Below are 15,187 nucleotides of genomic sequence, written 5' to 3'. Positions count from 1 at the left end.
ACGCCTCTTCACATCCCTGGGGGGCTTGAGAATAAGCCAGCAGCCCTGACCTGGGCTCCTTGGCCTGGCCATGACTGCCAGTGAGGGGCCTTGCGTCTGTGTCCACAGCCCCCAGCCTGTCCCCATCTTGGGGACTTGAACAGACCCACAGTGTCAGTTCCTGCCATAAAAAGATTTCAGGGGACAGCAGCACTTCCTCTTGGCTCCCGGGCACTTGAAGGCCACCCGCACCCCCCACTCCTGGGCCTTGCCAGCCTGAGGGCAATCTCCTTCCATGACCTGCAGCTTCAGAAACTAGGCCCTCCTCCTTACTTCCCATCACCCATTTTGTCAAAGAACCTAGAATGTTTTGTTATCCTAGAAGCCTGGGTTTTGACAAACTGTAGGATTGCTAGTATCTCTTTATGGAGTGGACTTGAACTGTTTACTGCAACTGCGACATGTGGCAAATCATTTTACTGCCCTGAGGCTTTACTTGCTTCTAGTTAGAATGAGCATTAGGCTGGGTATGGTGGCTCACGCCTGTAATCCCAGCACTTTGGGAGGCCAAGGCAGGTGAATCACGAGGTCAGGAGTTCAAGACCAGACTGGCCAAGATGGTGAAACCCCGTCTCTACTAAAAACACAAAAATTAGCTGGATATGGTGGCGGACACCTGCAATCCCAGCTACTCGGGAGGCTGAGGCAGAGAATTGCTTGAACCCGGGAGGCAGAGGTTGCAGTGAGCCAAGATCGTGCCACTGCACTCCAGCCAGGGTGACAGAGCAAGACTCCATCTCAAAAAAAAAAGAGCATTAAATATATGACATCTTTAAAACTGTGTGGATTTAGAACTGAGGTATCTTCTTTGTTACCTGAGGAGGAAAACATGCTTATGGGGCTAATGTCATTTTAATCTTGGGGTAGGTCTGTCTGTCTTCTGGGGCGTGGGGGAGAGTGAAAATTTTCTCTGCCGTAGGTGAAGACCTCTAGTCTTTATTTTCAACTCATATGCCTCATGCTATTGTTCAAGAATCATCTTTTCTATTCAAGTAAGCTATATCATACTGATCTTTTTTTAACCTTATTTATTATTTTTTATTTTTGAGATGGAGTCTCCCTCTGTCACCCAGGCTGGAGTATAGTGGTGCAATCTCAGTTCACTGCAACCTCTGCCTCCCAGGTTCAAGTGATTCCCCTGCCCCAGCCTCCAGAGTAGCTGGGATTACAGGCGCGCATGACCACACCTAGATAATTTTTGTATTTTTAGTAGAGACGGGGTTTCACCATGTTGTCCAGGCTGGTCTCGAACTCCTGACCTCAGGTGATCCACCCAACTCAGCCTCCCACAGTGCTGGGATTACAGGCATGAGCCACTGCACTCAGCCCTTTTTTTTTTTTAACTTTAAAATCCACTTGTGGCACTTTTGTAAAATACCATCAACCTTGTGTATTAAGCTACTGTTGTGACAGCCATGAGAATTTCCCTCTGAAAATGGTTTGGAGACATGAAATAATAAAAATAACTTTTAAAATGCAGTATCACTCTGATTCTATTAGGAAACACGGAAGTCACTGGATTTAAACTATGTCAATGCCCTGCACTTTCTGTCTGTCAGTAGGTGCTGTAACTGTTGGCTAAATGATTATTTTTCATGCTTCCTTTCTCATTTCTGCTTTTTTAGATATTTAAAATATCCTTGTTTGTTGGTGAGCAGAATTATTTCCTACCTCATGACCATGAGTCATGACCTTATACTCTTCTTTCAGTATAGGAGAAAGCTTCATTAATTTACTAATGTATTCATTCCACAAGTAGACTTCTACTCATATACTTTGACAAAAACAAAGAGACCCACAAGCTTTTTGAGTCTTCACAACCCAAAACATGTATTTGAAACTGAAAATTCAATCATTCCATGTTTATAGGCATATTGCTTGATAGAAACATTAAATCATTACCTAAATTTTTTTTTTTTTTTTTTTTTTTGAGACGGAGTCTCACTCTGTCAACCAGGCTGGAGTGCAGTGGTGCAGTCTCAACTCACTGCAAGCTCTGCCTCCCAGGTTCAAGCTATTCTCCTGCCTCAGTGTCCTCAGTAGCTGGGATTACAGGCACCCACCACCACACCTGGCTAATTTTTTTTTTTTTTTAATTTTTAATCCAGACGGAGTTTTACCATGGTGGCCATGCTGGTCTCGAACTCCTGACCTCTGGTGATCCACCCGCCTTGGCCTCCCAATGTGCTGGGATGACAGGCATGAGCCACCGTGCCCAGCCTGGATTTTTTTTTTTAATCCAACCCAATTCCATATTTTCCTCTAGAGAGATTGACTCACCAAGCCTATCTCCTTTTCCTGGAAACACAATCAAATTAACTTTCCAGTCACCACTGCGTCTAGGTGTGGCCATATGAGTAGTTCTCACCAGTGGAATGTAGTGAAAACGAGATGCTGTCTCTTAGGGACTAAGGAAGCTGTCTTTCCTCTTCCGACATTTGCTGACTGGTTGATGCCAGATGATCTTGAGACCCTGTGCTGAGGACTGGAGAACGCAGGAAAGGAGCAGTGTCTGAATTATCGTGTGGAGGGTCGCTTGTCTAGCCCCTGATGACTGTGAGGTAAGTCGTTAGGGATCTGGGGTTGTCTGATACAGCAGTTAGCAGGCCCTGACTGACATATCCCTCTTATTCTTTAAGTTGAACAAATTAGAGACTGGAGTGTTTTGGGTAGCCTTGCTATACGGCATGGTCAAAGACGGTGCTTCGCAGGTGATTTACAACACTCCTACCATTTACTCTGTCTTCATGTCAAGCAATATAACCTATAATTTCCTAATCTTCAGCAGAATAGGAAAAGGGGCTCAAAGCCACAAACGCACACGCTTCCTTTCAATGTACTTTTGTTGCTCACCCACAGTGGCGAGTTCACAGGCCTGGCAACACCTCTCCCTATTTGGGCATTTCGTGAATACAGAAGAACGGGCGCCCTGGTGTGACTCAACATCAGAATCCAAAGCATGGCGTCTTTACCTAGCCCTTTTCGCTTCTTTTAGATCATTCAATAAACATAATCTGTTTTCTTTCAAAATAACACGGTTATCTAATTCCCTTCATTAGCAGCTAGCAAAAGAGGCCCTGGGCTTCCCGTGACCTAATTCACTGGGTCCCTGAGGTTGTTGCAGGCTTTCCCTCTCACTCTTGCAACAGACACAATCTCACTTCTTTAATGTAAAGTATGGTTTTTCTGTCGAAATGTGCTTCCTGTTTTCTTTATCGTAACTTATAGGCATGATTGCCTGGGTCTTCTCTCATTATTCCCAGCCCACTGCCTCTTCATATTTAGTGGTACTTCTATCTTACTGTTCCCTGGAAATTTATCTCAGATCATTTCCTTTTGGGTCTATCTCTTCAAGAGAAATAATTTTAAAGTCAAAGCTCCATAACAGAGAGATCTGTGTCTCTTTCCCACCATCTGTTTTCTGAACCTCCCCTCCTGGTTCAAGCCTCTGCAGGATAATTTGAACACAAATCATTGACTGCCAACTGAAATCGAACAAGATAATGTCCAATTTGCCCTTTTTTCTCTCTGATTTGTCCCAATGTTTACATTTCTCCATCAATCAATGAACAAATCGCTTTGGTACAGTGTGCCAGTAGCTTTGAGAGGAGAACAGAAGAAATACAAGCAAGCTCACCAGTAACTTATGAGGCTCGCTTACCTGAAGCCATTCAAGAATAAGACAGTAGATAACACCAGCCACCTGGTGTATATAGAACGTGCATTCAGAGAGCTGGGCGCAGTGGCTCACGCCTGTAATCCCAGCACTTTGGGAGGCCGAGGCGGGCGGATCATGAGGTCAGGAGATCGAGACCATCCTGGCTAACATGCTGAAACCCCCATCTCTACTAAAAATACAAAAAAATTAGCTGGGCGTGGTGGCGGGCGACTGTAGTGCCAGCTACTCAGGAGGCTGAGGCAGGAGAATGGCATGAACCCAGGAGGCGGAGCTTGCAGTGAGCCGAGACCACGCCACTGCACTCCAGCCTGGGTGACAGAGCAAGACTCTGTCTCAAAAAAAAAAAAAAAAAAAAATGAAAGTGCATTCGGAATTGCGGAGGGGAGAGATCAATGTGAGCTAGAGCCAAGGAAACATTTAGTAAAGATGGAATTTAGCCCTTAAGGACTGTCAGGCCAGAGCAATAGGAAGTACAGACATTTCATATGTAGAGAATAACATGAACAAAGGCACAAGAGCAAAAATATGAGTAACAGCCTCAGTGGGTCCTATTAGTTATGCACCTATTATGTCCCTTGCACCATGCCGGGCCCTTTGCACTCATTATACACGATGCTCACAGCAATCCTGAGATTGCGAGGTGGGTATTTTACAAATACAAAAAGTCAGTTTTAGAGAAGTACTAAATGGCAGACTCAGGATTCATGTCTGCACTTCCACTGCGTAGGAAGGTGAGGGTGGTTAAGGAGGTGCCACTCTGGGAGCAGAAGGCAGTCACTGGGGCAGATCAGTGGAGCTACGTTACGGAGATCTGGGATGGTCAATGAGGATGCTGGGCCTCACCTGGTAAGCAACAGGGACTGCCATAGAAGTTTTAGCACAGAAATAGGATGACAAACTTCAGTCAGACAAAATCTGAGTTCAAGGCCATGTTCTGTGTTAGCTGTGTGACTGGGAACCACAGTTAAACCTGCTGAGATTCTGTTTCCTCTTCTATAAAATGTGTTCAACAGCAATATCAATGTATAACATTGAAAGGCTTAAATGAGATTTTACTAAAGTCCCTGAGCTATAGTTAGCATTTACTATATGATAGGAGTTGTTGCTGTTACTACTATTACTACCACCACCACCACTGCTACCACAACAGTGCTTAAGGATGACAATCTGGAGAAAAACAGCTAACAGATATTTCCTGAAGACATGAAATGAGATGGCATAGATAGATAGATAGATAGATAGATAGATAGATAGATAGATAGATGATAGATAGGTAGATAGATAGTTAGAGATATATGCCATTTGGTTATAGATACATAATCAAAACTTGACTCTGGGAGTATAGATGAATAAAGGTGAATTAGAGTCTAGTATAAAGAGAGAAGATCGGAGAATGAGGATTGACACATCTGGGGTGCCCACAGTCGGGGAGCGGGACACGGGAGAGAGTCAGCGACAGACACAGGGAAAATGCAGAGGAAGAGGTAAGATGGTCACGTAGACCACAGCAGTCAGGTAACAGGAAGGAGTTCCTCAAAAGGCGAGGGAGGTCTACTGTGCCCAGGGCTGCTGTGGGGAGAAAAGATTGAGGACTAGGAAAAGGCTGCTGCAGTTGGGGCAGTGACAACATGGAACACAGACTGGGAGGAACCAGGTGGGAATAAAAGACACTGGCCACAGCCACAGGCACTGCCCATTCATCTGAGGTGTCAGTATAGAGAGAGAACTCGGCTGTGGCTTGGAAGTAATAGCAAGACAAAGAAGGAGGCTATTTTTAGTTCTCGGAGAGGCCAACACTGCTGACAATCCTGAGCGAGCTTCAGTTCATCTCTACCCCTTACTATGGCACAACTCCTCACGGACTGGTTCCTGAGCCTGCACCCTCCTAGGGTGCAGGTTAGTCCTGCACTTAGTCTGGCTTCTGTTAATTTGTTTTCTCTTTCAGGTCTCACTGTTGCTAACCCCACTCATCAACTTGATCTGTTTGCCCCCAATCCCACCATTTTGGATGACATCATGGATCCTCTGATCTTTAACAAATCCATCCAAGATTGTCTGTTTCTTCTTCTAAGGTGTCACCAGGAATGAAGATTCTTTCACCTAATTTATTTTTTTCTGGTTTCACACGTGTCTGAAAAAATAATAGCAATTATTATTATTATCATTGTAGGATTCATTTCACTCCTCTCAGACACATTCAAAAAGTCTCTTCATCTCTTCCATCATGATTACGCTCAACTGTTACCCAACTACCCAACTGTATCTTGGAGTTGTGTAATTCCATCATGAGTTGCACTCAACTGTTATCCAACATATCTTGGAGCATGCACCGGGAACAAACTCCCTGACACAGCTCACTTTGCAAGTAATTCTTAGACACACACTTTCTCCACAAAGCCTGTCTAATTGAAGTTCTCTAAATCCCTGCCCCCCCTCCCCACCCTGGTTAAGCATAGGACTTCCATGGTTACATCCCATTTATTCCTTTCCCAAACATGCTTCATGCATTTCATCTCCAGTTACAAACATTGTCTGCTAATGAACAATGTAGATAGTTACCACGTTGCATAAATAGTTACTTATTTCCCTTCGTTGTTGGTTTTATCCAATGAACTAGCCCGATCAGCTTCATTTTATGTCACCTTGTCTCATACAGATGAGAAACTGTGTGTATTTCCGCCTGTCTAAACTGGAGGTAATGCTAGACCGCAGTATCCCTGCACACTGTCATATTAAAAATGGCACCCTAGAAGTTTTTATGAGTTAATAATGATTGTGATCCCATTCTTATTTTCTACAAGTTCTTCTATTATGGTGGCAATTAAATAGCCTCACTTTCCTTTTACTTTCTGCAAACCTGCTGCAAGTCATCATTAACTTTCTTAATTGGCAGTGGCTCTGAACTGCAGTCTTTCAGAGAGTTCCTGTAAACAGCATCTTTCTTAATACTCATGTCATAATGTTTTTCTCCTTTCCTTGCATTTCATTCTGCCTTTGGGCAGGAACACCATCATTTCCTGCTCTTCTGGGGTTTCAACACTGACTTCAAAGCACCCTTGCTCATCTCACTGGGAGACTCTGCAGCCAAGCAGAGATTTGCATAAAGCCCACCCACCCTTCACCAGCACAGGATACACAGACGTAACTGCAGGGACTCTTGGTGACTAGTCTCTGTGGTGCACACTCTCCACCCTACCACCAAAAGGTCCCCAGTACCCTAAAAGGAACTATGTACTCAAATATCACCTCAAATAAGATGAGGTCTTTCTGAGAGAAAGGAGATGTTGACGCATATGAAGGGGAGAGCATAGGAGAGGGTTGATATAAAATGCAACTACAGCCTCTTATGCTTTCCAAAGTGGGGGGATGATTCAATGATTCCTGACTGGTCCACAGCCATATATCAATTGAGGTTATAGTACTAATTTGAATTGCAAATCTCTGAAAAGAAGGGGAAGAGCTAAGGAGATAAAATTTAACAGGGTGAGTCCTGAATTTAGATTTAAACAAACTCCACAAGTACAAGAAGGCAGAGGCTGGCAACGGTACTTGCTGTGATGTTTAGTTGGCCACTGGTCAGTCTGAGACAGCAGTGGGTGTGATCATGTAGCAGCTATGGAAAGCTTATGCTGCATTTAATAATAGTAGTCATATTTTAAAGCGTGTTTCAGTTATGAATGCATTCTGACCAGAAAAGTAACTTGCACTAGCTTAACGGTCAAACAGCAAGAAGCATGGAGAAGTGGCCGCTCACTGTGCTTCAGCAGCTCAACAGCGTCTCTACTCTCTTAGCCTCTTCCTCCTGCTTGCCACCTCTCAGTCACAAGACGGCTGCTGCAACTCAGGCTCATGTCCCAATTCAAGGCAGCGAGAAGGCCATGGAGTGGCACCTGCCAGGTATGTCCCTTTCCCAGGCACCCCCAGCAGATTTCTCACTGTCTGAAACTGCATCCCATGGTGTTCTTAGGTGTGAGGCTGGCCTGGAGAGTCAATGCTTGGGTTTTCCAATACCTGCATGGGACATGGGCAAGAGGGAAGGGAGTTGGGATTAGGAAACCAGTGGTGCCAGCCCTTTACTTGTATCATATCTGATCCTCACAGCAACCCTGAAGAGTAGCTATTTGTCATCCTTATTGAGTAAATGAAGAAAATCAGAACCAGCAACATCAAGAGAAAATGAGGAAAGACATACATTAGTAAATAATAAAGCCAGGGTTCCAATTCAGATCAGGTTGAATCCAAAATTCCTCTCCCTGCCATTATAATGCATCATAGCGTTCAGGTCATGTGGGTCTGGGAAGGATGAATCATATTCGACTATCCCAGCACATTTTTGGCCATTTTTTAAAAACTAAAGTATAACATACATCTTGTTAATACTGACATCTTGAGAATATTAAATCTTCCAATCCATGAACATAGACTGTTTTTACATTTATTTGGGGTCTTCTTTGATTTATTTCAGCAAAGCTTTGTAGTTTTCACAGTATAAGTTTTGTACATCTTTGTTAAATTTACTTCTAAGTATTTTAGAATTTTTATCTTAAGTGAAATTACTTTCTTAATTTCATTTTCGGTTTGCTCATTGCTACTGTATACAATACAATTAATATTTGTACATTGCTCTTAATCCTGTAACCTTGCCAGACCTTATTCATTTTAAGTTTGTTCTTTGAATATGTGAAACATTCAAAAGATTTTAAAAGCCAGAACTATACACAAAGGTATTGTCCTTTTAATTTTATATCTGATTGGAAGAATTCTCCACAGACTAGCTTCTGGCGATGTACTTTTCAAACCTTGTTTTTCTCCACTACCCATACATTTTCATGCGAATTCTGGTTACTAGAAGATACAGTTATACCACAGTATGACCTCTGGTCCTGGACTTTAGCGTCACAATGCTGTTTGAGTTAGTCAGTAAGCCATAGGAGTATTCCTGGAAGTCATTTCAACCATATGTTGAAGTTACTGAAAACCACATCATTATAACCTACTCCACCAAAACTAAATATTGCTATAACTCAATTTCCCCTTAACTGGGTCTCCAAAATGCCCAGTAACACCTGACACAAGGGGAAATGTGATGGAGGGGAGGCTGAAATGAAGGTACAGCAGACTTAACTAGTTGTAGTGAAGATACTTTACCTCTGAACATTTACGAAACATATGACCATGTGAACACAATTCTGGGTCCCCTCTGGGGCCTTGGGAGAAGGTGTCAGTGCTAGTGAGGGGCTCTAAAAGTGAAAACTTCATTAAATTCATTGCAAATCCACCTTTCTACTCCAATTCTCTGAGTTGTATTCCTTTATTTGCAAAATACAAATAATATTTGCTTTGCCTATTTGAAAGGTTATTGTGATATATAATGAAATTTGTGTTTTTTTAAAACTTTATATTATTATTTAATGCCTGATTAGAGTTTTCGTGTATTTCGTGCGTTACAGTTTTACATGTATTTTCCAAAATTGGCTACAATAATATCTCCCTTCCCACGTTCTCCTCTTATGATGACTTTGACACTCCTCCACTGAGAGGAGTCTTTGCTCTCTCTCTTTGAATTTGGATGTCGTCTTGTGACCGCAGCAGAAGTGATACTATGACTCAAAAAGCTACGTCATAAGTGGCAATACAGCTTTCACCTGGCTCTCTTGAAATCAAACTGCTGTGAGGAAGTTCAAGCCATAGAGAAGCCCACAAAAGGAACAGATAGCTACCTCCAACTTTCCAGCCATGTGAGGGAGCCACTTTGAAAGTGGTCTCTCCAGGTCCCATTAAGCTGACAGGGTGGAACACAGACAAGCTGTAGATCCACGAGCAAAAGAAATGACTATTGTTGTTTTAAGCCTTTAGATTTTGGAGTGGTGTATTATGCAGCAACTGAGAACTGATACACCATCCCAGCTTTCCAGTGAAACCCGTCTCCACTCATGTCAAAATGAGCTTCCCCCTATCCTGCAGTACACTTTGCAATTCCCCACCACTATGCCTTTCTCACGTCATCTCTTCCAGAATGTTTTCTGCCCAGTGACATACGACTTATCCTTAAAGGCCTCTCTCAAATGCCGCTTCCTCTCTGAAGCTTCTCTCACTGCCCCCGCCAGTTTTCCTATCTCCCTCTTCTGAAATCTTGGAGACCTTTGATTCTATCATTTACACAGTACTTATTGCCAGGATTGAGATTTAGGATATTTATCAACTGACCCGGAAGGGAAGCTTCCTGGATTATCAGCCCTGGGAGCACCCTCTGCCTTGCGGCAAAGTTGGTTCCACACCTTTTCAGCTCCTCTTCCAGCCTAGAAGCACCTTAAGGGCAGGGTGCCTCATATATTTTTCCTCCATGCAAAACATAGGTTTTTGCACATAATAAACTTCATACATTATTATTATTATTATTATTATTATTATTATTATTTTTGAGTCGAAGTCTCACTCTTGTCCCCCAGGCTGGAGTGCAATGATGCAATCTCGGCTCACTGCAACCTCCGCCTCCTGGGTTCAAGTGATTCTCCTGCCTCAGCCTCCTGAGTAGCTGGGACTGCAGGCACGTGCCACCACGCCCAGCTAATTTTTGTATTTTTAGTAGAGACAGAGTTTCACTGTGTTGGCCAGGCTGGTCTCGAACTCCTGACCTCAGGTGATCCACCCACCTCGGCCTCCCAAAGTGCTGGGATTACAGGTGTGAGGCGCCCAGCCCATACATTATTTTATAAATAATTTGTTGGGACTTAAAGATGGAGAGATAATACTCAGGGGAGAAAGAAGATTAGACCTTTAAAACTATAAATTACTGAGAAATAAGATCATTTTTCTCAAACCGGGATTCTGAAGTCACAGTATTTTTGATCTGGCAGCTTAGAGAGCATTTAATTGGATCTCACAATTTTTTTTTTTTTTGAGACGGAGTTTTGCTGTTGTTGCCCAGCCTGTAGTGCAGTGGTGCAATCTCAGCTCACTGCAACCTCTGCCTCCCGGGTTCAAGCGATTCTTCTGCCTCGGCCTCCCCAGTAGCTGGGATTACAGGCACAGGCCACCATGCCCGGCTGATTTTTATATTTTTAGTAGAGATGGGGTTTCACCATGTTGGCCAGGCTGGTCTTGAACTCCTGACCTCGTGACCCGCTCTCCTTGGCCTCCCAAAGTGCTGGGATTACAGGCACCAGCCACCGCACCCGGTGATTCTTACATTTTTGTGGGCAAAAGAATGCCTTGAGGAAGATGGGGGAGGGGCACACAGGTTCTGGAGTCCCCTTCCAGGCATTCTGAATGGGCAGATCTGGGTGGGCTGATGCAAGTCGCCTCCTTAACAAGCTGCCCACATGGCGCTGATGTGGGTAGTCTGAGGCCCACGGTGTCAGAAGCCCAGGTTTAGTCAGGCTCCTGAATGGTGACTGCTTTGTCCCCTCCTCCTGGAGTCAAGTGTCCTCTGAACTGGCCATGGAGCAGAAGAGGTTGCATGGCCAGAAGGAAAGGAAAACTGGTGAGGAGAGCCACAGCTTTGGGGCTAGACTGGAAGGAGAAATCACTGCCTTTCATCCTTGGGTGGTGGTAAAAGCACGTCTTCCTTCGGGGCTGTCCTCAGGTGGGGTGATCTGCTTCTTCACAGTCAGTCATTGTTAATGGTGTGAATCACTCAGCTCTGGTTGGGCCTCCACCCTCGGCTACCCGGTTCCCACCAGTCCCACGTCTAATTTCATTTGCTCACAGCCCCAGGGCCATGCTGAGATTCTAACACTAGATCATCTACTGCCACCCCTTTTTCCTGCATAAAATTTACCTTGTTCTGAAACCTTCATCTATTTAGAAATAAACCCACGAAGCCTTTCCGGTTTATTTTTCCAGCTCCCATCTCCCCATCCCCTAGAATCGTTGACAAAATGAGTGAATCTGCCCTGGGATCTGGGTCTCTGGATGAGGCCTTGGAGCCACTGCCTCTTCCTGTGAGCTCACGCGTCATCGCTAATAGGTTGCTCCACAGCCTTTCGGATCTCAAAATTTCCCTAGCACAAAACCCAAGCGGCCAGGCATGGTGACTCATGCCTGTAATCCCAGCACTTTGGGAGGCCGAGGCAGGTGGATGACTTGAGGTCAGGAGTTCGAGACCAGCCTGACCAACATGGAGAAACCCCATCTCTACTAAAAATACAAAATTAGCCGGGCCTGGTGGCACTTGCCTGTAATCCCACGTACTTGGGAGGCTGAGGCAGGAGAATCACTTGAACCCTGGGGGTGGAGGTTGTGGTGAGCCGAGATTGCACCACTGCACTCCAGTCTGGGTGACAGAGAGAGATTCCATCTCAAAAGAAAAAAAAAAAAAGACCAAAAGACTTCTGGGAACTAAAACACCTGGGCCCTTTCATCGCCAGTGTCTTCATCTTACAAGCAGAAGAGGGAAAAAAGCAGTGGGAAGCAGTAAGAAACTACTGCTGACTCACTATGAATTACTGCTGACTTTGAATTATTTAGCAGCTGCAGAATAGCCATCTTTTGTTTAAAAAAATACGGTTTTCTGAAATGCTTTTAATTTTTTTATTTTTATAAATACCTGCCCAGAACAGTCAAGACAACTGACATCTGCTAAGTGACTGAGACCCTGTAGAATTTGTATACTGGCATGGTGTGCATTTTCGTGCAAGTGTAACCACAGAGACAGATAAATCTCTATCATTGCCATGGACTGCTTATAGCAAAATTCCAGAGCTCCTGTCATTGGTCTTTAATAGTTGTGCTTTGTTGCTTTTGTTACCACGTGTGCATTTGTGTCAACATTATACAAAGCACTCCTTATCACCAGAGCTAGTTTCACTCTACAACCATACTGTAAGACAGGTATTATTTTAAGATCAAGAAACCAAGGCTCTGAGAGGTTTAGTGACTCACCTAAGATCATGAACTAATAATAAGTGGTGGATCAGGGACTTGACCCGGGACATTGATGCCAATTCCAGGGCACCTTCCACCGTGTCATATGGCACTTGCTCTACATATGTGCCAGGCAGCACCGGCATGGCTTTTCCTCATGAAACAACGTGGACCCAGGCCTACACAGCAGTTGTGAGAAAGTGCCTCCACTTGGGAGCACATCTGGCCCAGGGCACCAGCTGCCACTCTATGCTCTGAATCCATCCTGGCCTGTGCTGAGGCCCCTCTTTCCATGGGCTGCTCCACACCCATGATGGAGCATGGCAGGGGCACTAGGCAGTCCCCTTCCTGAGAGACATGGGGTTCCTCTGCCTAGAATGTTGTCTCAGCACTTCTCTTCTGCCTTGCTGAAATTTCCCTGGAGCCAAGGAGGCCTCTATACAACCTTTCCTCTCCTTCGTTTGGAGTCAGACTTGCATTGCAGTCTAATGGTCATCCCACTTTTCTCCAGCTCCCTGATAAAATCTATGGCCTCTGCTTCTTGGAGGACCCAGATTATCACAGCTTATCTCATTCCTTTGCAGCAGATGCCCCTTCAGGCCATCTCTCCAGGCTCAGGAACCTAAAGAAGAATCTGCCCAGATGTGGTGGCTCACACCTGTGATCCTAGCACTTTGGGAGGCTGAGGCAAGAGGATCACTTGAGCCCAGGAGTTGGAGACCAACCTAGGCAATACAGCAAGACTCCCATCTCTACAGAAAAAAAAAAAAAAAAGAAAAAAAGAAAGAAAGAAAAGAAATTAGCTGGCTGTGGTGCTGCACATCTGTAATACCAGCTACTCTAGAGGCTGAGGCTGGAGGATCACTTGAGCCCAGGAGTGAGCTATGGCCACACCATTGCACTTCAGCCTCAGTGACAGAGCAAGGCCCTGCCTCAAAAAATTAAAAAAAGAATAAGATAAAATAAATAATACAGGAGAACCTAGTGCTCAGGTTCTCTAGTGAAAAGGAAGGCAAAAGATAGAAAGGTCAGACAAACTTAAACATGCATGCCAAGATTGGCCTGGGTCCGCCCGTAGACACGGAGGAATCTTCTGGTGGAAAGTTAGGCAGGGAAACAGACACTGCTATGAGCATGTTTGCCTGGGCAGCTTGTGATGGTCAGGAGGAGGTGGTTGTTCCTCAGCAGCGGTGCTTCCGATGAATCCCCATGTTGCAGCGGAAGACAAGCCATTCCTGTCTGACCTTCTGTACCGCGCCTCGGCTTCCAAAAGCTGCTATCGTCAAGACCCATTTTTGTTCACCTTTAAACTGCTTGTTATGGGGAGGAGCCAGCCAGCCATGACGCATACTTGTTACGGAAAGAAATGCTCATGTTGAGCTCTCCTGATGAGAAGAGAGAGCATTCATCATTGTCTGTGTCTGTCATTCGAAGAAGGAACCAATATCAAAAGTACCACACATTCTCCTCTCGTGAGTCACAGAGTAAGCCTCCCATTCTTGAGCTCGTTCATTCCCCAAACACATTCTGATCTCTCCTGTGCCCAGGCGGTGGGATTCAGAGAAGAAATGCTGCCTAATAGTCAGCACCCAGTGCCAGGGAAACAGGACAAGGGGAGTTGTCGGGGGAGACACCAGGATTGAAGTTGCTTTTACTAAAAAACATTTTTTTTTACCTTGTTAACAAACATATTTACCATGGTACATGGTGGCAATGCTCTCAGTTTTAAAACACAGCAATTATCTTCCAGTGGTCACTAATTAATCCAGGTGTGGCTAGGAACAGCTGGATACTGATCTGTGTGATGATGGCACCTCTATCATCAGGCTGCCATTGCTGGCACTTTGGGCAAGGTGGACTGGGGTTCTGCTCTGGGGCTGTGTGCCCAAGGTTTACACCTCACTCTTTTACAGCACGCTGGAGCTCCCAACAGTCCCCGAAGGTCCGGAGATCACCAATGGGCGGGGGGGGGGGGGGGGTTTAGACATCGAGGAGCCAAGTTCTACAGTATCCTCTAGATCCGGGCTATCGAGCACTTGAAAAGTGGCTAAGTCTGAATTGAGATGTGCTGTGTGTAAGAGACACAACAGATTTTGAAGACAGTATGAGAAAAAGAACATAAAATATCTCAGTAATTTTATATTGATTACGTGTTGAAATGGTACTAATTTTTGATATATTGGGTTAAATAAAATAGATTATTAAAATTAACTCCACCTCTTTCTTTTGACCTTTTCAACGTGGCCATTGGAAAATTTCAGCTTATGTAGTAGGCTCACTTTCTACTGCACAGCCCTGGATGTCAAACTCAGTGAGAGTGGCGTCTGTACCTGTATCTGCTCATCCAGTCCATAAAAGTCAGCACAGTACCTAGCACTGAAAGTATTCCATAAATATTTGAGGGATGGACAAAAGTACAAGTGAACAATAGCATCTGCTCCTCATTTCTGGTAAGTCAAGAAGCGGTTCTACCCTCTCCTTATCTTAAACTAATGCCTGAGAAGGAGGTAGGAGATTTGCAAAAATCCATCTCCCAAATTTGAATCTTCAGCCCTGAACTCCCCCGAGATGCATATCTGACTGCCTACTTGCAAACTCCACTTA

At 44.6% G+C, this 15,187-nt stretch overlaps 1 long non-coding RNA gene across 1 annotated transcript; it reads left to right on the top strand.

Moving 5' to 3' along the window:
- Positions 1–2,419: 2,419 nt before the first annotated feature.
- LOC116480417 (uncharacterized) lies at positions 2,420–14,794 on the top strand. The gene is made up of 3 exons (XR_004251287.2): positions 2,420–2,600; positions 7,511–7,615; positions 13,168–14,794. It is a non-coding gene; the product is annotated as an uncharacterized LOC116480417 (long non-coding RNA).
- Positions 14,795–15,187: the final 393 nt, after the last annotated feature.

Source organism: Hylobates moloch, unplaced genomic scaffold (genome assembly GCF_009828535.3).
Source record: "Hylobates moloch isolate HMO894 unplaced genomic scaffold, HMol_V3 SCAFFOLD_3, whole genome shotgun sequence".
Taxonomy (NCBI): domain Eukaryota; kingdom Metazoa; phylum Chordata; class Mammalia; order Primates; family Hylobatidae; genus Hylobates; species Hylobates moloch.
The sequence above is the reverse complement of the archived record's forward strand: the minus strand, read 5'-3'. Positions and strand labels throughout refer to the sequence as shown.